Source organism: Danio rerio, chromosome 4, assembly GCF_049306965.1.
Source record: "Danio rerio strain Tuebingen ecotype United States chromosome 4, GRCz12tu, whole genome shotgun sequence".
Taxonomy (NCBI): domain Eukaryota; kingdom Metazoa; phylum Chordata; class Actinopteri; order Cypriniformes; family Danionidae; genus Danio; species Danio rerio.
Window position 1 is genome coordinate 20,568,619 of NC_133179.1, and position 18,867 is coordinate 20,587,485.

At 37.1% G+C, this 18,867-nt stretch overlaps 1 protein-coding gene and 1 long non-coding RNA gene across 7 annotated transcripts in view; one reads left to right on the top strand and one right to left on the bottom strand.

Annotated features, from left to right (window-relative positions):
- Positions 1-18,867, bottom strand: part of drd4-rs (dopamine receptor D4 related sequence) — a 116,602-nt gene that overhangs the window by 27,467 nt on the left and 70,268 nt on the right. For 2 of the 5 annotated variants that reach the window (XM_073945985.1, XM_073945982.1), the window contains exon 1: positions 7,129-7,540. The exons of the other annotated variants lie outside the window; for them this stretch is intronic. The gene's annotated coding sequence lies outside the window, so the exon portion shown is untranslated. Of the gene's footprint in view, positions 1-7,128; positions 7,541-18,867 lie in introns of those variants that run through there. 5 annotated transcript variants of the gene reach the window in all.
- LOC110439363 (uncharacterized) overlaps positions 1-18,867 on the top strand; it is a 49,099-nt gene that overhangs the window by 4,659 nt on the left and 25,573 nt on the right. The window contains exons 2-3 of one of the 2 annotated variants that reach the window (XR_012402078.1): positions 2,910-3,085; positions 7,664-7,773. This is a non-coding gene — a long non-coding RNA (uncharacterized lncRNA). Of the gene's footprint in view, positions 1-2,909; positions 3,086-7,663; positions 7,774-18,867 lie in introns of those variants that run through there. The other variant, XR_002458177.3, reaches the window with a different exon arrangement.

Below are 18,867 nucleotides of genomic sequence, written 5' to 3' on the forward strand. Positions count from 1 at the left end.
ATCTAGAGCCCCTCTCAATCTCAGTCTCGTTTGAACAATTAGCATTCAACACACACTTGAGATTTGAAAGAAAACAACCCTAGTGTATACTTTTTGAACAATTCAGGCTCTAGAAGTTTTGCTGCTCTATCTGTGTGAATGGCTTGATGCTATGACACTATGCAAAAATACTGCTCTCCTCAACACATTCTCACTCCTGACTTACCACATACTGATGACAGATCTTGTTACTCTTTGACGCTTTTGGTTGTACCCCTAGTGCATCATTTTATGACACGCATGTTCCTCAGTTGCTTTAGTTGAGAAATGTTTGGCGCATATATGCTGACTCGAGTGCTTAATTTGTAAATTGCAAGGTCCTGGAACAGATTGGGATAACGGATCTGGCATGTTACCCGAGGATGGAGAGGTGTCACAGATGAAAGTGAATAGCATAGGGGGTGATGGGGTGTCGCAGACGAAAGTGAAGAGGGTTGGGGAGTCGCGGAAGAAAGTGTAAGGGGGAGGATTGGGTAATATCGGAAAAAGATCAGTAAAATGAGATGCGGGATCAGATTTCAGAGGTGCCGAATCCAGATCTGGCGTATTCTGGTACAAATAGGGTATATGCAGAGCTAGTGTTTCTTCCCATACTGATAAACTTCCGGTGAACGGTTAATGAGATTTTTTCCATTTTATATGGTTCCTTTTACAGTATCAGGGCTGTAATGTAATTCAAATGTAAGCAGTTAAATAGATGACATTCATTTAGTTGCTCAAGCGAAAACGAGACAAAAAGCCTTTTACTCGCACACGCCCATCAGAATTGACAGGCTAGTGCAGAAGCTCCATTGAATATACTGGGGTCAAATAAATGTTCATATTTTAAAGACATGGCAGGGAAAAATGTAATTTAATGGAGTGCTTCTTGTATAATCTGAGCCTCACTTTATATATTGGATATCCCTCAGCCAGTGGAGACCACTGATTTTTAAATAAAACAGACCTTAAACGCGCAGATTTTGCAATGGCATACAGTTCACCGAAAGCGTTTCACCCACGTTACTGACTAATTAAAAGTTCTTTAGCATACTTTAGCATATACCCTATTAAGCCCTGGCTGACGCAAAAGACATCGGCAATGTTAGTGTTGTGACTGAATAAAATATTGGGTAATATTTTTTGCTGTTATTGGGGTATACATTTTTCTAAAATAAACAGTCTTTTTTTTTTTTACTTACATTATGCTAGGAACACATTAGCAAGCTCATAAGCCAGCTCCTAGCCTTAACCAAAGCCTATTTTATTATGGAACACAGGATATAACAGGCAGCTTCAACTACGGTTGCAGATTATTGAAAAGATACAAATATTCAAAGTCTTCAGATGCAGTCTCCATCCGCTGCACAGCTCAGATGTTGAATGTGATAGATTCAAATTCAAATAGTATCGGCTCCTTCTGTCTCACATGATCAATCACATCACACTAATGTGCTGGAGCTTCTTTTTAATGGGAGGATATCATCAGCAAGTGGGAGCCGTATTGTTTTCAGTGATTGAAACCTCACAAATTACTCAATAAAAACATTGTTTGGGTTCACAAGACTTGGAATGCAGCACGGCTTATTTGTTTCTCTTTGATATAGTTGTTTCTCCAATATATACACATGACTCCACATGTATTTGCCTGCTGCTTATTTATGTTGTTCCGAAGAGGGTAGCTATAGGGTTAGGTGTGAGGTTGATGCTCCAAAATATTTCCGAAATGATTCCTTTTCATTAAATGATTAGCATTTTATAAATACATGTGAACCATTTATTGGGATGCATTATAAGAACAATCCAAAGCATCAGCCCAGCAAGCATTTAAAAAATAACAAAGATGTCTAATAGATGTCTAAACATGATCGTCCAGGCTAAAACAAGGCTAAATTTGGGCTGTCAGCTTTGATGACTAGTCTAGTTTTGGGCTATTCTTAGATGCCTAATAGATTTTCACTGACAGCCCAAGTTTAGTCTTGTTTTGGCCAAGCTGTCTACATTTAGATGTCTACATAAATAGTCTATTAAACACAATAGTCTATTAAACAAATAGTCAATTAAACACAAAATTGTTTGCTGGGAGAGAACTCGTATTTAAAAAAAATGATGCCAAAGGGGTACCCAAAGCATCACAATTTGCCAAAAAGGGTCCTGACCAAGCGTCAATATGTGATGAGCAGGGAGTGAGAATGTGTTGCTCTCCCCTACTCAAATTAGACATATTTTGTTGGCACCCACATGACAAAATATCATTATGGTTGTGAATAAACGGTTCGGAGAAGATTCGTGTAAGGTCACACTCCATCAGACAGCGCCCTCCGACTGTCAATTAAGATGGTCTGTGATGGAGAAAGAGAAAAAGAGAGCGAAATGATGGGACAAAGCAATTTTAAAACCAGATAATTATTCTGATGGCAAGCCAAGATTAGATATGAAAACGCACTGGAATCGGTCTGAGACACAGCAGGCTCTGAATCATAGTGGCTTTTGGTTATTAATTAATTTGTGTGTTCTGAGAGGCTAATGATGATGTACAATCTCTGTTGGGTTTCATATTAAATATTGTCAGTTTGTGTGAGAACATTTCCAATGGCAAACTTAATTTCAGCTTCTTATAGAATAAACACAAAATGCAGAAATAAATGAAAAGATTTTCATTCATTTGTGACTGTTAGACAAAAGATAAATAAAACTGAATTGTACTCAATAAGTTATGCTTAAATGTTTGTGTTCTTTATCAAACTTAATTCTTGTCATTTAAGTTAAAATAGCAGCAACTCATTTTGTAAAATGTAGGAAGGAGGTCCCTTACAATTATATTTGGAGACTAAATTGATGACCATTCTTACTTTTTTTTTCTCTCTCCCTTTTTCAATTTTCCATCTCAGCCATGCCTTCTGCTTTACTCCACAAGAGTGATGCCTGCTGTGAGCTGAGCCCATCTGCTTGGATGACTCTTGAATGAGTGAACTCTTCTCTATCGCACTCAAACACTCACATCAGACTCTCTTCATCATGGTCAGATTATGATCCAAACCCCAGCTTCAATGTTTCCCAGTGCCAGGTATTTATGTCCCCAACAGCTTTGTGCCAGACGGAGCCAAGTGGCTTATAAGAACAAGATATGATTGACCTTTTCCTGCTTGATCTTGGCTTCTCAATAGATTAATAGACCTGGCATCCAACAACATGTGCTGCCCTTTTAACCAGGGTTTAGATTCAGCTTTGTTTTAACTCTGACTAAGTCTAGAAGAAGCACACAAACTAGACCTGCAGTTTAAGTTCAATCACTCACGGTGCTCATTTTGTAATGCAATTAATAAAAAATGGTCTTTTAAAAAATTCATATCTAGCCTTAGAAATTCTGACTCATTCTAGTGAATATTATATTCATATATAAAATAGTGAAAGGTATGATTTATTGTAGTGAGCATGATTTATTCTGATTCATTGTAGTGAACATGATTTATTCGGAATCATTCTGATTCATTGTAGTGAGTCCTAAATGATCCTCGGTTTTGATATATATTATGTATATTACTGAAAGGTCTGATTCATTAAAGTCAGTCAAATTGATTCAAGTAAAATCCTAAATCCTCTCTTCTTTTAAAATAACTTGTTACCAACCCTTTCTCTTATACGTTGCAGTGAAAAATCTGATTCAATATAGTGAGTTTGATTAATTCATCAATGACCTTCTTTCTCTCATTGTCTTATATAGTAATGTAAAGGCATTGTAAAGAGTTGGATTTATTTTAAACCAATCTAAAAATTAATCAGATTCATTCTATCATTTTATTTAAAAACATTCTGCCAACCTAAAATACTACATTGCAAATCAGAAGAGCTTGACAACAGTTTAACTCATTCATTCATTTAGCTTCGGCTTAGTCTCTATTTCAGAGGTCGCCACATCGGAATGAAACACCAACTATTCCAGCATATGTTTTTGTTCCCAGCAGACGCCCTTCCAGCCACAACCCAGTACTGAGAAACACCCATAGACACTCATTCATACACACACACACACACACACACACACACACACACACACACACATTGCGGACAATTTAGTTCATTTAACTCACCTTTACCACATGTCCTTGGACTGTGGGTGAAACAGGAGCACCTGGAGAAAACCAAGAACATGCAAACTCCACACAAAAATGCCAACGGGCCCAGTCGGAACTCAAACCAGCAACCCTTTTTGCTGTAAGGCGACAGTGCTAACCACTGAGCCACCGTCCATCTCCTAAGAGTTTAACTACTTAAATTTATAAGGCTTTATTTACACCTAATTGGGGTCAATTTTCTTCAATCTGATTGCAAGTCGACAACAATATTATATAAAATGTTCTGAGCTTGTCTACTTTGACCACTTTTAGAAATGGAATTAAAAATGCATTTGATTGGATTGATTTCATTGCCCAAATGCTTAAACAGACGCATAAGCTCATGATTATTATGGGGCATATTGTGATCACATGCACCACAATCCCAGAATATGTGGTCACAAAAGAAAAACCAAACATACCAGGGGTAAACAACAATGCAATCTTGGCTGAAGGCTTGAGATCAATAAAACTCAAAATTCATGTTTCAAACCTGTACGGGTTTCGTTTTTGTTGTTGCTGAACACAAAAGAAGATATTTTGAAGACCTGACATCCATAGTGAGAAAAAATATTTATTATAGAAGTCAGTGGCTACCGGATTCCAACAATCTTCGGAATATTTTCTTTTGTGCTCAACAGATGAAAGAAACTCAAACAGGTTTGGAACAACTGGAGAGTGAGTAAATGGTGGCAGAGCTTTCCTTTCTGAGTGAATTGTCCCTTTAATATCAGTTGGAAATGGGGCCTTAACTGTAACTTGTTTACAGAAACAAGTTGAGTGTAGACAGTCTTCAACAGGAGTGCTGATTTTTGTACTACAACGTGCAATGTCTCAATTGGTTGTGCTTCGTTCATTCCTGACCTCAGCCTTGACCTCAATCTCTCCACGCAACTTAAACTTCATACGCATTTTTCAGATCCTGTAGGTGACCAATCTACAATATTTCACATTCAAGCTTATGCTAATGAATAGCTATAATCTATTCTCAACCCACAGTGCTGAGGGGCGTTTGACAGTCATCACCGGAGGCCTAAAATAGCACACTGATCCATTTCCTGCACCTCTCAAGGGATGCTTCATATGTGTAGCATAATTGTGTACATTACACTGAACAATGGAAGTAGGGCTGGGCAATAAATAAAAAACAAGTCCGCCCACTTGCAGTCCACAATGCCATAGCAACCAACCTGTGGATTTCCGTGGCAGATGGTCATAAGGAATTTAATCGCCCGTGTTTCTTAACTTCTCATGGTGTGTGGCATAACAAGATTCCGGATGTAATTAAAAGCCACAGGTTTCCTCAAAGGCCCATTGGATAAGCGTTGGGGCAACAGGCAGATGAGGTCTCCTCTGATATGAAGAACTGATTTGAATATGAATAGACTTGATCGATGTTCTGCAGATGTCGAGCAGAGGTGTTTCCTTGTGTGAATACTGACATGTTGTCTTTGAGAGCTGAGCAACAGGTGCTAAACAGCCCAGACTCCATTACAACCATCTGTCTGGTTCGGGCAGGATCACAGTGTGGTTGTGTTGGACTCGCTCCATTGATTGTCCGTCACCAGAGGAAATGACAACCTAAATGTGTCTCTCTGACCAGCTGTGTGCACAGCAACATCAGCGTGACAGCGGTGGGGGGCGCAGGGGAAACATTGAGCTGGCACGGGACCCACGGTCAGACACTGTGTGTGTCCATGTGTGTGTGTGTCCATGTGTGTTAGTTGCTATGGTTTCTAAAACTCATGCTCATTTCAAAGCACTGTGTGCAACACGTACTTCATGTGAGAGGTGTAAATGAGCCAAACCAATCCCATGAGAAAACATAAGCAATTTTACAAGTTGGCAGTTTTACGATTTCTAAAATGGGATTTGCATAGAAATAAATCATAAACATTACAGCCCTAAACCTTAAATGAATGTTCAGAAATAAGATTGGTAAATTCTGTGAAATGTAAAAAATAAATAAATAATTTATGCCATTGAAATGATTTCCATGGATAGTTAGATATAGAAAATGGCACATAATTGGGGATGAGATGTTAATTATTAAAAATTAAATTTATCCATTTGAGTGAATTGACAGTTCCTTTTCATAACAACACTGATAAATGATACATACAGCAGCTTTTGTTTAAACAGCTAAATATTAATAACAATACTAAATATTGATGAATGTAGGAGCTGTGTTTTACATTTAAATTAGGTAGCTGCACCTTTTAACAAACCTTTTACACCTGTTGAAGAGATTTTCCCTAAAGTAATTATTGATTTTTTTTCTTAAATATTTATTATTTTGGCCATTTTTTTTTTTCATTTTCATATATATGTAAAAAAAATGTATTTATTACAATCTAATGAGCAAATGGGTTTGAATTACATTGGTAAAGTCTTACGTGTTAATATGCAAGACAAGACATTATATAGGTATTATTTTTTATTCTTCTATGAAGTATTAATGTGCATGACATTTTAACAAGTGTTATTTGTAAATCAGGGTAAAAATGTGTGGTATTGATTTTTCCCTATTTTAATAAATGAGAGATTTATAAAATAATAAATAAATATTTTAAAAATTACTATTTTTACTACTAATATTATTACTGTTAATAAATAAAAGAAGAAACTGCAGCTTTGCTGAGAGGAGTTGAACATAATTAGCTTGTCACTTTTGCAGTGTTTTGTTCCAGGTCATGTCTCATTTGTAGTTGCGATCAAATGCACACAAAAGAGAGAGATTTCACTCAAGCAGAAAAGCTTTGTATCGATACACCGTGAGCCCCGTCTCAAACCTGTGCAGATAAGTCCGTGCTCATTCATATTCATGAGCTTTGTTTGTCATTTGCATAATTTAAAAGGCAAATGTTTCTGCTTCCCTCAACACGCAAACCTACAACAAACAGCGCTCTTTTTATCTTGTCACATTCAGCTCATTTAGTTAATTTGCTCTGGGCTCTATAAGATACAGAGTTTTGAAAGAGACTAATTTTCTTACCTGAGACCTGAAACTCAGAAATCGGAAATCCAATAAAGGTGTCAGTGCAGAGGTCAAAAGATCGTCCCTCTCAGTCTCCCATTGTCTTCAGCATATTACGTTATTTTCCATAGTAGATGCTTGTCTTCCAGCAAGTCTTCTCTTTTTCTGTGTGCAACCCAATGATGCGCTCTGGTTGGTGTCAGAAAGTTTCCTCAGGTAGCAGATTTCCAGTTTTATACGCACTTCTCGTCTCTCGCTCTTTTACTTCATTAGCTGCTGTCTGTGGAGAGTAGGTGAGAGAGTGCTCTCATCCGCTGCTCTCTTCTCTCTGCGTGCCACATGCTTCTTCGCTACTCCCTCTCTCTTTCTCACCTCTCTTTCTTGGTTTATTTCTGTGTTTCTTTTCTTCTGTGTGTCACAGGCTCTCTTTACACCTGTCTATCTCTCTCTCTCCTTTTCTCTCTCTCTCTCCTCCACATTTAATTGGCCACGGTGCACCTGTAGCTCTGATTGGTTGACAGATGAATGACTTCAGCTCTCTTTTTTTTTTCAGAACAGCTGCTGACCAATCAATGACCCACAACAAGCTTCTGCTTCTGCCACTTTGCTCAAAAACTGCTCAATTTGATCCCAGGACAAGCTGTCCAAAATGAGGTCTTAGTTATGTTTACATGAACATCAGTATTCAAATTATTTCCCTTATTCTGAATGATACAATATTATTAAGGTGTTTACATGAGTTGTTTTTAGAATTTACCTTAATTGATTAATGGTACACGTCTTGTGTCTTCGATGTTTCCAACAGAATTTCACTTGATATAGTGTTTGTCTTTGTTGTACCACATACAGTTTTGGGTTTGTTTTTTTTAATATTATTATTATGAAGGCTTAAGTGCAGTCGATTATTTGAAATGATAAACCTGATGCAAACAGATGACGGCGGATACAAGTTGTTGTTGATACAAGACTTGATCTTTTGTTTGCAACTCCAGTGTGTTTACATTGTCTCAAAATGTGCCAAAAAAGTCCTGCACAATGGCAACAGTGCGATTAAGTGTTCACATGTCTATATGCACTTCTATAATGCGACTACAATCTTAAGTCAACTTCAAATATGACTTTAGCCAGATTAAGGTAATCAAAAATGTGTTTACTGGTAGATTCTTAATCTAATTCAATTCAATTAATCTTTATTTCTAAAGTGCTTTTACAATGTAGATTGTGTCAAAGCAGCTTAACATAGAAGATCTAGTAAATTGAAACTGTGTCAGTCCAGTTTTTCAGAGTTGAATTTCAGTATAGTTTAGTTCAGTGGTTCAAATTTCACTGCTGAAAGTCCAAACACTGACTAATGCTATAACCCTTTCAGAATATTGTTGTCCATGTAAACAATCTGACTGAACATGTTTACTTGCACACAAATACACATATTACCCACAACAGTTCTTTGAAACAATGCCTTTTCACATGCAAAAAAATAAGCCTTTAGTAATCATGGTTGAGTTGTATTTTTAAGTTCTGTGAATGAATTTTCCAAACATGTAAATTCACATCCTTGATTCACAGAAGCTGTTAGTCAAAGTCTCTGCTCCAGCATGTTGTCAGATCTAGTCATTATGCGAGGTGAATCACTAGACTGGTTTCATTTCTAATTCAGACAGCATTAATACAGTAATTTAGACACTAATATAGAGAGATTAAATTCCATTATATCATATTTGCAAGATAATATATGAACTTATCTGGTACATTTTTGGCAGCAATATTTGCATCATTGACACTTGAAAAGCAACAAATTAAAAAAGTCCACAGATTATTTATTGGTGAGGAGAGCAGTAAACAAAACGATCATCATGATGTTATCTGTATGAAACTGTGCCTAACATTAACAAAAGAGTAGCTTAATAACCCTTGTACAACAAATCTGTGCACAACAGATGTGAAAGGGGACCTATTATTTAAAAATCACTTTTATAAGGGATTTTACCACAATTGTGTGGTAACAGTCTTTGAATATAACCAGCTTACAATAGTAAAATGTATTAATTATTATGTTTATATAGCAGTAGCTATGCTATTTACAGTGGAAGCCAAGCTAAAATTCATAAACATCATGTAGATTTCAGCATTATTTATAAACCAAAACATAAAAACGGTTACATATTAAAAATATTAACTCCAGTATTGTTGCATGACAAAAAAATCTAACAGTGGTGAACGGTTTCTGCTTAAGCTGTTGAAGACTTTACTCCAAAAAGGAAAACAGGCTAATTCATTTACATGACCATGCATTGTAAGATTATTTAGCACAATCTGGTTAACAACGTGCATGTAGGCCCACTGAGTGGTAAATATAGTCAAAGGAAGGAAGATGGGATGGCTCTTCTGACTCCGTGTTCAGTTGCATTACCTATCTGATAGCAACCAATTTAATTCTGTTTGCATTGGTTGTGGCAGCCGACCCCAGAGTGAACCTTCTTGGTTGCTTTTATTTATATCTGTTTGAGCTTTTAGAACAGTAAATGTTCCTGAGCTTGGGTAATGCAAACAAAATCTGGGTTGTTTATGCTTGAGTGGATGATTTAGGGGATGGATAAAAATGAAAATGTGTTACGTGGGCTGTTGTGTGATTTGTGTAAAAAAATGTTATATGTTGATATTAACTGTTTCTCAGCTAGTCGCTTTTAATTCAGGCCAGCAGTCAACAAATCCTCTGTATACACTGCACGCGTCAAAATAATTGCAGGCACAGAGGTGCAGTTTTAATTTAAAAGAGCTGAGTGCTCACTGAAAGCACCTCACTTACAGATCATTTCTCGTTTCCAGTCATTTCAAGTACATTTATTTTTTAGGACGTGACTGAAAGTGATGATAGCTCAGTGGGGGAGTTGTTTACTCTGTAATTAGCCCATCAATTTCCAAATGTTTGAACCATTTGTACTGACACATTGACCACTTGTGAACAAGGCATTGACGCAGTAACAAGCCTTGTCCTACAACTTTTCACCTACAGTAGATTCAGACCGCCTTTGAAAAATGTATCCACTGCTAATGCCATTGGACTGTTTTTCTAGGAATTGGTGTGTTGACTGTTGACTTCAGTGACTCACACTTATAAATAAAGATGGTTACATGAAAAACTTTCTCATTCCAGAAAGCTTCTTTAAAGTGAAAAGGGTTTCAACAGTCTTTAGATTGTTAAAATGTTCTTCACACTATGAAAAGAAAAATATATTCTGTTTAGAACTTTTTACTGAAAGGTTCTTTCATCGAAATCTTTATTTTTAAGAGTGTGGGTTTAAAATGAGTTCACACAAATATAAAAATGTACTCAGCATTTGCTTACCTCTAAGTTAGGCCCCGTTTACACTAGTGCGTATTAGTTTTAAAACGGCGTTTTAGAATGAAAACGATCCGCGTCCACACTCGCGTTTTACCCAGCGTTTCTGAACTGCTCTCCGTCCACACCAAAACGCTGAAAACGCACATCACGTGACCACACACACACACTTTGGCAATCGCTGGAGCCCATCTACCCAGATGAGAGCTCTGCTAGTCGGACTTCTCATCAAGCATCTCCCGCTGGATCTAATCTCACTATATTTATTAAACGTGATATTTCATTCATCTTGTTGTCTTTATCTAACGACATATTCCCTGACTTTGGTCACTGGAATCTATTACTTGTTCTCAGGTAACGTGTTTTGGCTGAGCGCAAAGATAAGTTAATGATTAATGTAAGCACGTACATTCTGTATATTGACTGATCGCTTGCCTTTATTTCCTATAATGTATAAACTTATTGTATGTTTTACTTTTATAATGGCCATTATCGATTATTAAAACTGATATTCAGCAAAAGAGAGGGTGTGTTTCGTATTTTCACTGAAATTGAAAGGAGGCAGTTGTTATCGGCTCCGTTTTGTTATAAATATGCACACAGTGAAGATGACGCTCATATATGCAGCACGACGCCTCAACATGTCTGCTGTCTGTTTAGTTGTTAATATTAAAATAAAAATAGGCAGTTCCTTATATCAAGTTTACATTTTATTGTTGAGAAAGTGAAACAACGTAGCCAAGGTGATGTGAATGAAGTTATAAAGTACACTGTTCCCTTTGAAGATTTACGCGTGTCCTCGGTATGTTTTCCATATCAAACTGAGAAGAAGAGATGCAGCCTTGATCAAACTTGCGAAGTCTGAACTTACACGGAGAAGATTCAGGACTGAACTGTGTGTTAGGCTACTTAATATTGAGGAAAAGCCCCAATCAGAGAGGCGAATGTCTGCAGCCCCGCCTCCGTTTTCAGATATCTCCGTCTTTCCCCATCCACACTGAGACGGAGCTGCAGCGTTTTAGAATGAAAACGGCCTCTCCAGCGTTTTCGAAACGCTCCGTTTTCGGCGCTCGAGAACTCCGGCGTAGTGTGGACGGATGGCGTAACCGTAGCAAAACTTATGCGTTTTCAAACTAAAACGCATTAGTGTAAACGGGGCCTTAATCCAGTATGTGTTTCTTTCTTCAAATTAACACAAATAAAAGTCAATAGTTTCAACAGCTTGATTACTAACATCATGGTGTCTGCTATATTCATTCTTCCATAGCGGGGCACCACACCAAAATTCATTTCATGCCACGGCTACATTACAGCTTCTCATTCTAAACCTTCAGTTATTGACGTTTTTCTTTATGGCGGGTTATAATCACATCAAAACCCTTTAAGGTTACATGCTGACTGACTGACTGACTGACTGACTGACTGACAGGGCTGCACAATGCGTGAGGCCAGCAAACACAACGTAGCTTTCAGTTAAGATGAACACAGTTTCCGTAATCATAATTTATTTGTAGATAAAGGTCTTTGGTTCTGCATACAATTACTTTATCTTGCTGGAGTTTATGGCCGTTTCACTTTACTTTTGGACGCATCAATGCCAATCTGTAGGTCTTTTAGAGACGTTCTTAAGTATTCATAGCAAATCTAATAAATCTTGGTAACATTACGTTACATAAACACAGCGTACAAGAAAATCTGCACTTGAGCAGCGTATATTTGAGGGTGAGCAAGAAGTTTTGTGCATGAACAGGAAATCGGTAGTGAAGATGCTCGTATTGCATGCTCGTATTACATGAATGCGATATGAAATCGACATTTGTCACTGAAATAATGCCACAGGAAAGATCTGTGTAAAAGTCCTGCCACCACAGCTGGAAAAAAAACCCTAGAGGAAACACTAAAGTTTTAAACAAAATGCACTAAATGTGCACTGAATTCCAGAGTGTTGTGCTCATAAGTAACTTAAATAGCCGCTATCATTGAATTTCTGGCTCTTTCTAAACATAAAACACTGTCATTGTGAAAGTCTAGGCTGTTGTCCAATAAAAGCCATTTTGTGCATGTTTGTATTGAAGTATAAATGTTTGACTGCAGTGTTTCATCTGTTTTGGATGCTGGAATTGTAACACGTGCGCTAAACCTCTGCAAACACTGATAAGGCGAAACATGGATTGCTGAACATTTGCTGCCTGCTGATAAAGCACAGTGGGTCTATCAAATATGAGGTGAAGAAGACCCCAATTAAAAAAAGACATCACTGTGACCCGTCAATCTCATCCAGGCTAAGGTCACCGCTATTTCAGAAAGGTTGTGATTGGATGCAATGCTGGTTATGTTTATATAGCATTAGCGTTAGAGATAAAGCTATTCACTAGACATTTTGTTGTGCAGTTAAATAGTAATTTAATTATGGTTAGCTAAACATACTGTCTTGCTGTCTTCAAGTTTTTTCCATGCTGTCCTTAATTGATCGCCCTATACTGTATATTTACTTGCATAAATCTTTAGCAGGGGATGTAGTGAGTGCTTTGTTTCATTCTTGAGACACATCCCAAGTTTTCAGCTAAGTCACTGCAATAAACAGCTCGAGTAAATCTTCAAACTTTAATTACCCGCTAATTACACTGATTAGATAATCACTCTTCCCTGGTTAACAAATGTTGGAGAGACAAAAACTGAGCCCCAGTTTTGGCAAAGGAAAGAACAGAGTTTGATACAGTCTAGGAATTGCAATTTGAGAACCTATTTCTGTTTGTGTCATTTCGTGATTTCATCTAGCACAATCTAGAATGTGATGTCTGATCTCTGTCATAACATGTGCAGAGTTTTTTTCTTTTTCTGTTATAATATATTATTCTGTTATAATATATTCCTTTGCTCTTATATAGTCTTTTATTGTTTCACAATACATTAACTCACACTGTTAAAATGACTGGACGTAAGAAAATGTCTGCAATGTCTGAAAATAACTACTTAAGAATAAGAAAAATACTTTATGTCATTATTCAGAATTTCAGATTTAATTTTATGTGTTACTTGATGATCCATCACAAATATTTATGAAGACTAAGCAGGTACCACATACAATTTAACTGAAAATTCTGAATATCGATGTAAATAAAATATTTTTCATTCTAAATTTACAATATTTAATTACATTTTTAATTTAAAAATGTGTAAATTTTCTGTCTACTCATTAAAATAGGAAAGAATGCTGTAAAAAAAAGAAACAGGGATATAAGACTTTATAGTAAAGTTTTATATATATATATATATATAGACATATTGACATATGGATATGAAATCCTGTCATGCACCACACACGCGCGCACGCGTCTTGTTTATCAGTTTATCTTTGAGCATTGTGACACGTTTTTCCTTGTTTAACTCTTTGCTTTGTCTGTTTGTTTTGATTTATTGATTTATTGTTATATATATGTGTGTGTGTGTGTGTGTGTGTGTGTGTGTGTGTGTGTGTGTGTGTGTGTGTGTGTGTACGTGTTTTTGTGACATATCAGGACACAAATCTGTAAAATGATAATAATGAGGTGAAGTATGAGGACATGTTGAGGGGATGTCCTCATTTCTCAAAATGCTTAAAAATCCCACATGATGAGTTTAATCAGAGAGTAAAGCTGCACACAGTCTCCTGTGATGGTTGGGTTTTGGGGGTAGGGTGGGGTGATGGCAATATAATATACGGTTTGGACAGTGCAAAATGAATGGAAACCTATGTAATGTCCCCACTTTTCACAAAAACAAACGTGTGTGTGTGTGTGTGTGTGTGTGTGTGTGTGTGTGTGTGTTATCCAATATATATATATATATATTCTTTTTTTTTTTCTTTTTTCTTTATATTCTATGCCCACAGTTTAAAATTTATTCAATTATTGCAGGAAATGTAATTCCTAATTAAAGACATTTTAATTAATAATAACATCAACAATAACACTAAATAAAATAAGCATTCAACAAGTTTTTAAATTTAAGAACATACATACAGAAATATTTTTCTGTGCTCTGTTTTTACGAACCAAGTTGCTTCAACATTTGTGACTCATTCTTGTTCTCGAAAAACCTTAAAGTAGTCGTCATCCCATCTGCACACACCTCCCAACAAGAGCTACTTTTATCAAACCTCACGCTCTTCCCCCTGTTCTTTCGTGAAAAATTAATTGAGTTTTCTCCCCGAACCTCAACTATGGCAGAGGTTTTGACGCTGTTGCCATTTCAGGATGTGTGAAGAGGAGTGAGTGTGAAGTTGCTTGCACCCAAAGTATGCTTTCCCTTTAATTATGTACATTAAATTTGACAGAGACCTGTTAACCATGATTTTATTTCCAGGGTCAGTTAATTTGTTGCCTATGCTTTGCAAAGAGAAATATCAGCATTAAAATACATTTGAAGGGTCAGTTCAAATGTAACTATCCTCTGTGGTCACAGTTTTGGATTTGTTTTTATAATTGGTACAATGTAATCTAAGCAAGAGGAGAGGAGGATCTCCCATTTAGCTACTGTAAGGTATAATTTATTACGACAATAATATATATATTATATATAGAAACAGCCTCATTTAAAGAGCATGTGAAACTGTCAGTGATAAAGCACTAATAATATGAGAATAAACACGAAAACTGCTTCAAATTATTTGCTTTTTGTTACATACAAGGCATAGTAAGATGGAATTATAAAAATCTAAAACTGACATATCCACATGAAAAGAGAAAATGGAGTGAGAAACAAGAAGAAATGAAGAGAAAATTAGAAGTGGAGAAAAAATAAAAAAACAAAGGAATAAATAAGATTAATTAGGAGAATAAAACAGGATACAAGACAAGGGCATAAGACTATGAAAAAAGATGATGGGAGTAAAGGAGAGGCGACAATTACAAATAAATGGGAGGAGGCATGATGAAAGATAATGAGGGGAGACCAGGAGAGATGGAGGAGAGGAGAAATAAGATGAGACAAAATGCTGTTGAAACAAAAAGAGGAGAAGAGAGAGGAGTGTCAAGGAGAGATAATAAGAAGGATAAGAGATTTGAGAAGAAACAAGAAGTGAAGGGGTGAAGACTGACAAGGAGACGAAAGATTGGGAGAGAAGATAAAAGACAATGAGACAAGAAAACGAGAAAACAAAAGAAGAGAGACAAGGGGAGGCTGGGGAGGAGAGCACACAAGACAATAAGACAAAGGACATAAGACAGGGAGAAGAAAAAGAAGAGATTAAGAAGTGGGGAATGATGAGATAAACATCATAGAGGAGGAGAAAGACATGAGGAAAAGGAGGAGAAGACATGAAACAGACATCAGCTAGGTTTCCATCACCCTGTGTAAATGCTTGAAAATCAACAAGGTCCCTTTAAGGAAAGTCATTTCTCTCAGCAGCCATCTTTGAAACACCTCTCAGGCATGCAAGTGCAAGCTCCTTTTAAATTTTAAAACATCTGTGTCTTACATTTTGTTTCTAAATGTTTAAATCATACCAAAAAATATATATTTTTTAGGGTGCCCAAGCTAATGCACATGAGAACCCAAAGGGAACACTGCCACATCACTAACCTCCTTTATTGTTGTTTCTGGAAGATGAAACCGACGACCCCCAATCAAACTGGTACTACCAAGAAGCTCCCCAGCATACAATTTTGTGTTTTATAGAAGTCTAATAGACATCTAAATGTAGACAGCTTGGGCTGTCAGTGAAAATCTAATAGACATCTAAAAATAGCCCAAAACTAAACTAGTCATCAAATAGACAGATTAAACATACTTTATAAGTGATCATACATTTCTGTTTATTTGATGACTAGTCTAGCTTCGGCCTATTCTTAGACGTCTATTAGATTTTCACTGATAGCCTAATTTTAGTCTTGTTTTAGCCAAGACGACTATGTTAAGATGTCTATGAGACATCTATTAGACATCTTTTAAAAACATAAAATGCTTGCTGGGTCTGGTCGACTGGTGCTATTTCAAACTAATTCCTGATGGCAAATCTCCTCCCTAAATTACAACAACCTCTTTGTTTGGGTGTCCCAAGTGGTTGCTGTCATGTGATTTGCCATTTAATTGAGGATGTGGTAATTCATTTAAAAATGATATGGTCAGGTAGGACATACACTTGTTTTCCAACGTAATTGGTTCATTTAAAAGCCGAATCAGTGAAGCAAGTATTCACTGAGATTTTAGCACTTCTAAAATAAAAAAAAAAATAAAAAAAGATTAAAGCAATTAATGGGAGATGGAGCAAACATTACTTTAATATGATTTAGGACAGATCACACTGAGTAAGTTTTTTTGCATTGAGAGGTACATTTTTTGAATGCTTTACTAACGGCCGCAAGCGTTTTATGTGCTGCTTATGTGCCCTGCGCGCCTCAAAATTTAACCACCTGCTGTGCCTAGCATTTTTGACTTTACGCACTGTGCGCTCGCAGTTGAACAAAAGTCAACTCTGAGCAGAAAAAGCTCGTTATGTCAGTCACGTGTTTCATTCTCCAATCAAATAAAAGCAAAGGCGGTGTTTCCGATGAGGTGCCTGCAGTGTTTGAGTTGTTAAGATGACTATGAAGACTTTTAAAGTTGGAGGAGAGACTTGTGGTCCCTGTTTTGAGTTATCTAGTGCATTATGACTTTACAAATCTAGAATTTCACAGTATTATTAAATATTACAATTATAGTAATATCAACAGCAACACTCACGCACAATACCCTAGAGGCATAAAAGGCAGAACGTTGCGCCTGCGTTTTTAGAACGTAAAGGTGCGTTCGGTGTGATTGGCCCCTTAATCTGTTGTCTCTATTATGCTTGCTTCGTTTTTTGTTGGTAACAAGGTTATCAATACTACAGTCAGCCACTCTAATAACTTGATGGAGATGCACCTAATTTGCATTTGGGATTTTTGTGTTTTTATTGCAAACTTTGAATAGTTTCGCTTCAGGTTAGGATAGAAACCTGGCTACAGACTCAAAGAAAAGGTGTGAAGAGAGGAGGACTGACCAGATTAGACATGGAAAAGATAGACAAGAAGAGCAAACTATATTTGAAAGCAGGAATAAAGAAAGAAGGACAGATATGAGATGAGAACAGACAGCAAGAAACATTGGTGAGGAAAAATGAGGAGATCAGATGAGATGAAACAACAAGTGAGGAGAAACAGATACAGAAGAGAAAAAATGATTAGGAGATACAACGAGATGAGGTGAGATTACAAGGAGAAACAGATAAAGAGGGATGAGACACAGTGAGGGAGGAGAGTAGGACTGATCAGAAGAGACAAGAGGAGGCAAAGAAGACAAGGAGAAAGAGATGCAGGAGAGGAGAAATAATGAGGAGAAACAAGACGACAAAATTAGAAGAGACAGAGATGGAGGAGAGGAGGAACACAAAGAGGCAGGAAGAGTAGCTACGAGAGCAGAGATGAGGCAAAATGATGAGAGGAGATGAGGTTAGGAGGCGAGAAAAGAAGAAGAAAGAGAAGAAGAGCCGGGGAGAGGAGGGCTTGATCACTTCACCTCACTCATGCTCATTCATTTTCCCGGTCTCTGACTCTCCTCTTTCATCTGTGCACTCAGGCCGTTTCCACAGAGATCGCCTTCATTTGTCCTTCCCTGGTCCCTTTATCTCTCGCTCTTTCCCTTTTCCTCTTTTTTCTATCTTTGACCTAACATCGAAGATGGCAGACACCCAAAAAAGACCACTGAATTCATCCATTTCTGGCTCTTTCGCTCTAACACTCGCTCTCAGCAACCACCAGAAGTGACACACACATACACACACACACACACACAAACACAGCAGGCCTTAATTGGGAGCGTAGCAGTCTGGGAGAGCGATGGTACTTTTTACTCCCTTAGATCACTCGCTCACTCCTTCATTTATCTGGAAAGACAACAGCGGTCAGACGTTTATGTGTATGTGTGTGTGGGTATGTCAGAGTCAGTCGGATTGACTCTGATTGGATTTTATAGGGGAGTTTTACTGTGACTGCTTTTGATAGATGCTTACAAAAACTGAACAACACAAACGTTTGCCTCTATATGACGTTAGAGGTTAACAGGTTGTGTGTGTCTGGTATAAAAAAGTCTTAAAACGTCTGGTTTGTTTAACACCTCAGGGCTTTAATAGATGTTTTCTAAAATGCATATTTACCTATAAAAGCTGCCTTAGGAAAAAGGTAGCACTTTATGTTTTGTGTGCAAATACTCTGTAACTATCATCATTACATTGCTCTATTTTTAATAATCTAGGCACAAAGTCTAAAGTGTAGGGCGCAAAAGCATTAAGGGCATGTCCGAATTCCCTTTTGCTATTTTAGGGATGGAAAAATAAGTTCTGCAACACAGCGTATGGTCTACCAGGGTTGTGCTTTTTCTCTTAATGAGTTATGGGTGTGTTTTGAGCATAATGTGCATTA